This window comes from Oculina patagonica, chromosome 2 (genome assembly GCF_052425735.1).
Source record: "Oculina patagonica isolate OP01 chromosome 2, crgOcupat, whole genome shotgun sequence".
NCBI classification, from domain to species: Eukaryota; Metazoa; Cnidaria; class Anthozoa; order Scleractinia; family Oculinidae; genus Oculina; species Oculina patagonica.
Genome location: NC_135759.1, coordinates 14,034,974 through 14,045,535, shown reverse-complemented (window position 1 = coordinate 14,045,535; position 10,562 = coordinate 14,034,974). Strand labels below are relative to the sequence as shown.

General features: G+C 38.4%; 1 pseudogene across 1 annotated transcript; it reads left to right on the top strand.

Annotated features, from left to right (window-relative positions):
* Nucleotides 1-612: 612 nt before the first annotated feature.
* Nucleotides 613-10,210, top strand: LOC144643073 (uncharacterized; annotated as a pseudogene). The gene is made up of 5 exons (XR_013568844.1): nt 613-742; nt 3,230-3,253; nt 8,271-8,630; nt 8,946-9,308; nt 9,909-10,210. The product of XR_013568844.1 is annotated as an uncharacterized LOC144643073 (transcript).
* The last annotated feature ends 352 nt before the right edge of the window (nt 10,211-10,562 follow it).

Genomic DNA, 10,562 nt, shown 5'->3' with positions numbered 1-10,562 from the left:
CGGGTAGGGAGGTTGGTGGGGAGGGAGGGGGGGGGTTGACTTGCAGTTGCCGTCCTTTATAGTAATAACGTTATACGGCAAACGGCAAAAGCGAGCTTGCCTTTCATTTTGTTATCTTATCTTTTTATCGAATTCTTAAACTAATCCCTCATAAAAATAGGGAAAAAATCCCACATTCAGGACAAATACAAAACTACTCATTCACCCGCGTACGAACGCCAAAAGAGAAGTTGAATTTTTGCCGTTTGCGGAAAAAATAAACGTCATTCCTAACCTCTTTAATATCATACATCTTTTATCGGTTTTCCATTAATTGACTAATCATTTTTTTTTAAATATTTTTTGTGTCAAGGACATTTGACACAAATAAAGTGCTTAAAGTGCACATACTTGATACGCGAAGAGTGGTGTCTATTTTGTAAAAGGTTATTTTAATGGATTGATGGTCATGTGATCGGGAACCAATTACGTGCAAACAGGCGTGGGAGAACCAATAAGAAACCTGTAAATCAGAAAGGGAAAAACCCCTTTGTCAGGGAAAATACCTTCCTTATAACCCATTACAAAAGCATCGCAACAGAAATACCGATAGTAAAGGCCAGTACAGGCAGAAGGTATACATTGCTGAGCCAAGTGAACGGTCTGAAGACAGATTCCAAGATGGATTTGTTTGGTGGAACTGCACAAAGAAAGTGGATCATGATGTTTACATGTAACGCTTTGATGATCTGCAGCTTGTCAGGTTAGTTATATTATTCAAATCAAAACCACAGGCATAATTGATTGCCTCTGCTTCAAAACAGTAGAATCCAGATTTCTCAAAAAACCTCCAAGGCAACGAAAAATTTTGTGGAGAAAATGGGCAGTTCGAAAAATCGAGGGGAGCGAGTATATTGCAGTGTTGGACATTATAGTCAAGCAAATTGATTCGAGTTATCGGGCAGTTCGAGGAATTGAGGGTTTGAGAAATCGAGATTCCACTGTCTTTGCAAATTTACTCCTGCATAAGGTTTTAAGGAACACTAGGATCTCGAATATAGGAGTGCATGTTCATGTTATACACACTTTACTTTATAACTGATATGACAGATGACTGTACAACAACCATGAATGATCACATGTACGTACAACAGTTTACTATCTCCAAACAATTGTGTATTAGCATATGTCTTCAAAAACGTTTCCTGATTGTATTGACTCTGGGGACATTTGACAACTCGAGAAGCGGATAGAAGCGGCTACAACGGTCTGGATCCAGTTTTATTTGGTACTCCGGGAAAAACGGCTCGATGAACTAGAACACAAAAGTGAAACGTCATCACTTCCAATTTCTCTGCATATCAATGGGCTAAAGCGGAAAATATTTTGCTCCGAGCAGAATCAGAGCAGAATAATAATTCTAATATAGCATGTCCTTATATACAGACAAGAGAATTTTTTGATACAGTGCAATACTGTATTTAATAACGTGCTTGGTTAAAAAAATCGTTTTAAAATCCCGGCGTATCAAACCGAACGAAATCGAACAAATTTTTTATCGAACTCAATCGAACGAAATCGTAATCTATCGAACGATTAAATTCAATTTTGTTCGGTCATCGAACGAAATTGGACAGCAATTTTTTTGTGAGTTCGATTTCCGAACCAAATCGAATAAAATCGAAAAGAAGCGTTCGATTTAGTTCGGAAAAACGTACTTGTGTTCTAAAATTAGAAGGAATGGAAATAAAGGAAACATAACTTTAGATGGCTGGATCGATTGACGCATTTACCCGAGCATTTATCCCCGTGATAATAAAATGATGGAAAACCGAACATTCGCTCGATTCAGATCATATCGTCAGATATGACGTAAGCCGCTCGCTTAGGTATCGTTCGGCACCGAACTAAATCGAACGTCATCGGACTTTATCTAACGTTCGATTTGGTTCGATTTGCATTTATTTTTTGTGAGTTCGATTTCGTTCGATGACCGAACAAAATCGAATTTAATCGTTCGATTAAGTTCGATTGCATTCGATTGGGTTCGAAAACCGAACGTTCGATCTGATACGCCGGGTAAAATACATCGTCATTACCGAAGTATCCGTCATATTCAAGATATCTGGCTGTTTCAATCATGCAACTGTTTATAAGTAAGAAGAAGTAACACAGCTACTGTCGCTACTAACAAAAGTATAGTATAGCATGGCTTATCACCACGCTTGTCTAGTTAGAGTTGAATTACGGGTGCAAGTTATCTTTTCTTCGGCCAAGTTACTTGAATTTAAAAAGATCTGAATAGATCGGAAGGTTATCAGTCAGTCTCCAGTTTGTTGGGTGTTTGGTTGTACATTCATTACCTCTTCTCAGTGTACTTCTTACCAGCTAAGTATTTCTTTTGTCGCCAACAAGCGATCCATCACTGCATGCTGGTACAAGAAGCCATTTTATAGTTTTCCAGATCAGTAATCATAAGGGAGTGGTCATTATTTATGGGGAGGGGGGCTGGTGAATGAGAGGGGGGACAAAAAATTTTGGTCGCTTGTAAATGGAGGGCAAAAAAGTTTTCGCATCACTGATGGGGGGGGGGGGGTCAAATGTCCATTTCTAGTAAAGCAAAGGAAACTTCTCTGTAAATAACACTCTGGCTAAGGTATAAACACATTGACAAATGACTGGTCAAATTGCTACTATTAGCTTATTTACAATGTCCTATCAACGTTTTTCTATCAATCTTAATCTAGTTAATCTGATATATTGGGTTGATGACACCCCCATTTAGAGGGTCACCTCACACCCGCTTCTTTAAGTCACCATTTCACAATTGGTATCTGGGAGGCCATGGGTTCAATTCCCAGAATTTTTCTTTGTTTCACGCTTGTGACAGATTATCATTTTATCTTTATTGTTTTTGTTGTTGTCAGCTTTAACTAATGGTTTGGCTACCCTCTATGGATCTAGATTATCAATAAAATATCAGTAACAGTTTAGCTAGTCAAATGAGGTGTCTAAAAAAATCTTACAGAGTATTTCTATTTCTTTGATGAAACAGAAAATCATTTACATGATGTTGGGGGGCTAAAAAGTTTACTTGATCCTAAAGGGGGTGGGGGGGGGGGCAAAAAAGGTTTTCTTGAGCCTAAAGGGGGAGGGGGCATAAAAAGTTTCTGATGTTGCCTTCTCCCATTCACCAACCCCCGCTCCCCATAAATAATGACCACTCCCTAATTGCTGTTTTTCTTTCTAGGTATTCTTCCTCGCACAGTTGAAGGTAAGTGCCGTCAAATTGATATTGATTGTAGCATGTCTTGTGTATTGCACTTCACCTGTTTCACTCGCGTGCCGTAAAATCACATCACCACATCACCCATTTAAAAACATACAAGATGTACAAGTACAAATTTTATTGAGCTGTGCTCTGTATGACCTTCCTACAGGAATCATAACTACAGAGAAATATAACAAATGCTATGGTAGAAACATTACTTAAAATGAATACGTCACAGTGATTGGTTGTTTAGGACTAAGCAACATGTTAAAGATATTTTTGTTATAAAGAGTTTTTTAGTTGTTTAATCCGTTATGCTTATTTTTGGTGTCTTCCGAGGTTAGGACATAATGAACACAAACTGAGAGACAGTTTCTAAGATCCCCTTTATAGTTTGCAGCCAAATAAATTTACAAATAAATATACTATTAACGATACCTACAAGGCAGACTTAAAATAATAAATAAAAATTAAAAAGATCTTTAATTCTTGAGCCTACTAGTATTGCCTGCTTGCCTGACTGCATGCCTGTCTGCCTACAATACACCTATCAACCTACCTACACGCATAAAGTATACATGAATCGAATGTACAGAGTCAGCTTCTTCTCTCCTTTCGCACGAGCAAAGTAACCTTCAGCATTTTGGTACTCAGATCTCCCACGCCCGTGATCTGGGTACGAGTAGGCCTCGCGTTGTGTGGTCAGTCCCAAGAACCTCTTTTCTCCTCTCCGCACTTTTTGAACTTGCATATTAAATGCTAAAAGCCCAGAATGGCTGAGTGTCGACAGAATAGGACTTACCTCACAGAACGTTTTTGAAACCCCTCTTTCGATTTCGTTTGGTGAGGTAGTAGATTGTACACTGATTTGCCAGTTTAATATCAAGTTGCATTTAAAATTGTTATTTCAGTGCTTTTAACGATAAAAAATTGCGATAAAATATTTCGAAGCATATAAGGAAAGCTAAAAAGTTTGTTAAAAACGACGACGTTTTGATCAAGTCAAAGTGAAAGTTGATAAAAAAGTATAAATAGTAAGTAAAAACAATGCATGTGTTAAAATGTTTAAATTAAACATAGAGTTTCGCACGGATGGAGTCCGTTTGCGTGTTCAAGCTCGGATTCTGTTCCTTTATGCAAAGCATCTCATAGACGAGGCAATCAAATTTCCCTTGGCACTTTCGGAGAATTCGGAACTGGCTTTCGTTGAGGAGGCTTTTGTCCCCGTGGGCTTTCGTGATCAGTGCTGCCTTATAAAAGAAAGGAAAAAAGGAAAGGAAAAGAGTTGCCATGGAATTTTAACATGTTTGATTTAAAATGAGCAAGGATTTATGTTCTTGCTTAGGTTGCAACTTTTAACGTAATCAAATCAATATTTATCTGGTCCAAGGAAAATGCCCGTCCCTCCCCGGGCGTCCCTCAAAGTATTTGATACATGCAAGACGAAGTGCTCAAAACCAGGTTTATCAAGACACAGCGAAATAGAAATGAACTTTCATTTTCATGACTTGTTTGTGAAAAGAAAGATATCTAAAAAAATTCTGTTGTCTACGGCTCTCTTTGAAGGTCAATTAACCATAGATCAACATATTCAATGTCACTTGACTTGTATTTAAGCATTCTCAGCTCAGACGTGTAGCTTTTACTCAAAACAGGAACACGACAGAGACCGGCAGATGTTTAAAGGAGACGATAAGTTAGAAACAAACAGAAAAACTTCGTGGCAAAAAAACTCGTCCTGCCGAGTACAGCTGAGGGCCTAAACACTTTTTTCCTTGGCAAATACGTTGTTATCCCTTAAACTTCATTAAGCCAAAATTAATTTAACAAAAATACGCTTTCCAAATGAAACTGAAGAAAATCTAGGTGTGTCACATTCCATTAGCGTCATTTAAGTTCATGGTACTACCGGGAAAAACCCTTTTTTCGAATCCAAACAACTATTTCATCATCTCAGGGTTTAAATACGACGCGCTTCGTTGCTTGAAGTTCAGTTTGTTTGGCTCTTCTCGACTTCGCGCTGTTAGCAGTAATTTATTGATGGAAAGCTTTCGCAAAACGCTTCAAAGGACACTCCTATTTTACGCATTGTTTTTCTTCTTGAATGGTAGGTGAACCATACATTTCACAGCCTTTGCATTTTCATGTAGGAGATTTATCGTGAGAGTTTTAAAGCGGCCAAAACGTAAGAGAAGCTGATGTCGTACTTGCTTCAAAAGCACGGAGCTTGTGACTCAGCTTATAGCAGTATGCCTAGAAAGCGATTGCTCTGGTCGGAAACCAAAAAAAAATATAGATCCGGAAATAACTCTAACAGATTTCTTTGATCAACCAGTGTTACACTCAGTGTTACAAAATTTTGACACTGAGCCATCCTGGCTAGAAAATTTCATAGTTATGCATAAACGGCATCTTGTGCCCTCACTGTAGGAGGGCTGTACTAGTAGTAAAGTATCATTATAGTGTTATATATGAGAATCGTTTTATTATTGGAACAGATCTACACAGTGTGCGAGATGAACAAAATGCCTTACTTCCTTTTTACACTTTTTATCTGGTCACTGATCTGTGTTTTCTAAATTTGATGCATTCCTCAAGTCACGAGTTAAACTCCTGACCGATTGAAAAGACTGATAGTGGAAATACTTGCCAAACAGGAACTCGCTTTGCTGTCTAAAAAGCTGGTCAGATCTGATCAGGACGTCTGTTGTTTGTTTTCTTAAGAACTGAAAACGTCTGCTTGACCTTTATCCAAATTTACTGATAAAAAAAGACACTTTAGTCCCTGTCTCATATTTGTGTTTACAATTTAAACACTGGCGTATTTCAATTTTATTCTCGTCGCAAAAGCCATTTCCTCGTTTTGAGTATTGACAGACAAACAGCCAACTTCAAACAAGTGCCGTGCCAAATATAAACAGACGAAAAACTTGAGAGAGAAATCTATCTGGTTTTAAGAGCACTCAATAGGACTACATGTTCTTCCGGGGGGGGGGGGGGTTACACAGCCACTCACAGTAACGTAAGCTGGCTGGAAGGGGGCGCAGTATGTAATAGATCCGCCACACGATAACTAGAAATCAGTAGAGCTGCAATTTCACGGAAGCCGATTTACGAAGCAATATAGCTCTGCTGTTTTATTCCTAAATTTTGCTAAACTACATCTTCTTCTGTTGTGTTTTATCACTGCCCTTTAAAGAAGTTGCTGCTCTCCAGACTGAATTTTGTCAGTTTTGAATATTTAGCCATTACTTCTGGGATAGGAAAGAATATCTAACAATTAGTGCAAAACAGTCAAAACTAAACAAAAGGAAACAATGGAATCATTGTCTAATGGTATCCATTTGAGTAGTAAATATTAAACGGTTGAAGCAAAATCACCAAGACGTGATTTTAAGTCCTTAAATCTAAACTGGACAGTATATTCTGAGACGAGTTTTTCCCGTCTTTTATAACTTGAATTCATTAAATTGTGTTTATACCAAAACAGAACCTTGAACCGTGAAACGAACGCGCGAAACATATTACTATTGGAATTCCAGAAGTCACTTTAGGGAAACCCCCCCCCCCCCCGGGTCCGACACGTCACAAAACTGCAAGCAGTCTTTTGAACAGTGACACACGAAGTCTTGTTACTGTTTACCACTGTTTATTAAATAACATTTGTTCGTTAAACAGTACAATATCAGCCGGCGATAGTTTGAGTGACCAAACATGAACCATTAGGCCATTTCGGAGTTATCTTTTGCCTCCGTTTCAAAAATGACTACAATGAATAAACATGGAGTGAAACTAATTTCCATATAAAAGGTTTGTTGTTCTTAGTGTAACTTACCCGGCAGATTGTAATCGCTTGCTATATATATCAGCATTGTTACTGAGTAAGCACAATCCATGTACATTAGTAATGAGTAAAAATAGAAACAAAAGGCTTTAAAGTGAGCTCAGAGTGCTTTGTATCATTCAACACTGTGTGGAAGCACAATTGGCTTTGGAATTGAAGAGTTATGGCTGTTAACTCGTACGGTACCGATGTTTTTCAAAGATCTTTCATTGGCAAAATTCTTCTAATTTATATTTTGCTTGTCGTATCAGCTGTGTATGCAGGTTAGTTCATTATAATTAATTTCGGAGATTGTTTTCATTATTTTATGCAGTTTTGATTGTCTGCGAACGGAACCACCTTCGGCAAGAAAATTCTGAAAGTATAAAACTGTTAAGATTTGCTTCGATAAGATTATTGTAGCCGCAAACTTTAAATAAAATGAACGCGATTTTGATACGATATATTCATCACGACCGTTTTTTTACCATGTAACCATGATGCCAACAGTCTTTGCCATCGTAGAAATCCTAGTAAAGAAGTTTGAAAAATAATTCCGATGTAAAAAGGTCTCAAAAATTACATGGACTATGAAAAAATTTGAACTGTGAATATTCTCATAGAAAGCCTCCATTTGCGGCTGTACAACCGAAATCATTGTTGCGTACTATTGAAAACAAAATCGAAGCTGGGGTTTTTCCCTTCAATTGCCAGGTGCCGCCACTCTCCAGGGGTAAGGGGGGGGAAGGGCTCTCCATTATATAAGCTATAAAGGTACGCGCGGCGACGGCGCCAAACGGCAAGTTTTTCGAGCCGATTTGGTCTACATATAGAATATAGATTTTGGCCATTTTTGTCTGAAATAGGGTATAGTTTGTATATTTAATTCTGGTCAGTAATTTATTAGGTATTATTCTTGAAATAACTACTATAGTACTATAGTATAACTAACTTCGGTTAAGGCTCCTTTTAAATTGAGTAAATGTTCACGGAAACCAAAGCAGTTCCTGGCTATATATAGAGTTGTCTGAAATAACTTGTCAGGAAATCGCAAATTGAAAAAAAATAAAGCAATACTCCATATGTGTTTTATACAGTGCAAATCTCGAACTTAAATTATGAGAGAACTTCCAAAAGCTTTACATCCATGGAAAGCTTAACATTACCCAATGGTATTCTTTCCGTTTCTCTTAACAGGTGCTCGAGCTGACAACAGTCAAAGAGCATGCGTCGACGAACAAATTGCACTGGATTGCCCTGAACTACAATCAGTGATTCAAAGTAAAGACTACAAGGAGCTTATCTGGGAGGTGTCTCAAACTAGTGATGATAGTAAAAAACAAAAGATCGGCTATTGCAACGCAAGCCTGGTTTGCACTAAATATAACGATATTGAAAGTTTTGATGAGCGAATCAAGATCAGAAATCCTGTGCGAGGAACACTGTACGTGACTCAGATGGTTTTGAACGATCAACTGACCTATATGTGTCACATAGAAAGAAATGGAAACAAACCTCCGGTGGTTAACAAAGTGAATGTCTCTTCTTCAAAGCGTTGTAAGTAGTAATTCCTCCAATTTATATATAAAAAAAAAACTTATAAGAATGATGACTTTGGGCTTTTATGTTGTTTTATTTTCATGTTCTCGACTACTTATATAAGAAACATACTCATATCATTTAAGGAATTCGGTTAGGGTGCGACGGCTCGTTTGCGATGCGGTTTTCAACATGACGAGGTAGTCTTAGTAAGACCCCCCGGGAGGTCTTTGACGGGAACAGGTTCCAATAAAAAACTGCAATTTAATTTAATATAATTTATTTTTCCCGTGTGCTGTGTAACGATTTGTGTCCTTTTTTTATCTCTTTTAGGTTTGTCCGCCACAGCTGGGCAAACCCTTGACCTGAGTCGTCCTTTTCGTGGCACGTTTTCTGAGGAAACAGTAGAAGACATCGAATGGTACAGAATGTTACCAGATGGAACAAAAACAAAACTTGCCTACTGCAGCCCGTCCTTGTCGTCATGCGTATTGGAAACGTGCACCAGTTCCTGCCCAGAGTATCTAACAAGGCTCAAGACAGACGGGCTGTCAATCATTCTGAGAAATGTCAAAGAAGATGACCGCGGATTGGAATTCCAATGCATAACGCAACCTACGTGGAACGAAAGAACAGCAGCCACACTGAAGCCTCAGGTTCACACTGTCAGGATTAAAGATATCTCGCCACGAGTGGGTCAGTGTGATTCGTGATTCATGTGATATACGCTTTGTTGTTTTAAACAATAGGTTATTTGGGTTTAAAGGTGGGGGGGGGGGGGGGGGCTGGCTGGCTGAAGAACAAATAGCTTTTTTCAGTTTGGAATCCCACTGAGCACTGCACGCGATTTTTGTTGAAGCATTAGAACGCGAGGCGTAATTGTCGCAATGGGCGTTTGATTACCTCAATAAAGACTAACCTTTCAAATCCACAAACCTTAGTGGTTTTGGCTGATTGGGTTGAAAAAGTCAAAAAAGTGTTCTATTGGGGAACTTCAACAAAGTCAACCAAAAGTGGATTAGATGCCTTTGGGATAGTTGTTAGAACAATCCAACCAAAAACGGGTCTTTCCCTATTAGAATACTAAAAAAAAAATCAACAAACCTACAGCGGTTGATCTCAATAACATGACCGGGGGGAGGGGGGGGGGGGGGGGGGGGTGAAACAAGACCTTAGAAAACCTGGTTCCTAGCACTATTCAATTTGCGGACACACGAGCAATGCTTGTGTATGATTAAATATTTCTGGATAGTTGACCATTTAACCAACCATTATACCACTTTCTTTTCTTTACAGTAACCGTTATCCATGTCAACAAAACAACTGCTACATCAGCCGCCACTACGACAGCCCCCACCGGGAGCAACACAGGGTCTTACAGTGCACAGGCCGTCTGGTTATTAGCGTTCAGTGTCTGCAATCAACTTGGTGATAGCACCATATGGAATATCTTAAATGTTTTCCCAATCTTACAATTCTGCCTCTACAAAGGCCAACCACAAGCTTGCTTTGTTTCTAGGCCTCTTTCACCTCGGCCAATTTATTCGGGTCACGTGAAGTGCGTAGGGGTGACGTCACCGAAAGAAATTCGAAACTAATTCGCGGTCAAGGCCTGGGAAAGAGCCTACTGGAACAAGGGTAAATTATTATTCATAGTTCTCGGAAGGGGACTCAATATATTTTCTGCATCTCTGATGCATTCCATATGAAAGTCTTGAAATAAAAGTTCGTCCTTTATATCCTGTGTTAATATGTAGAAGAATATAACAATACAACGAAGAAAACGCAAAATTCTCTTCTTTATTGAGAAACAATAAGTTAATATACTTTTTTCTTTTTGCTATAAATATTTTTGCATTAATTACAAATAGCGTATGATTTTTGAAGTATCTTTTTTTTCCAAAGTAGCTAATGTAAGTGTATAAAAGTATTTTGCAATAAGAATTACGT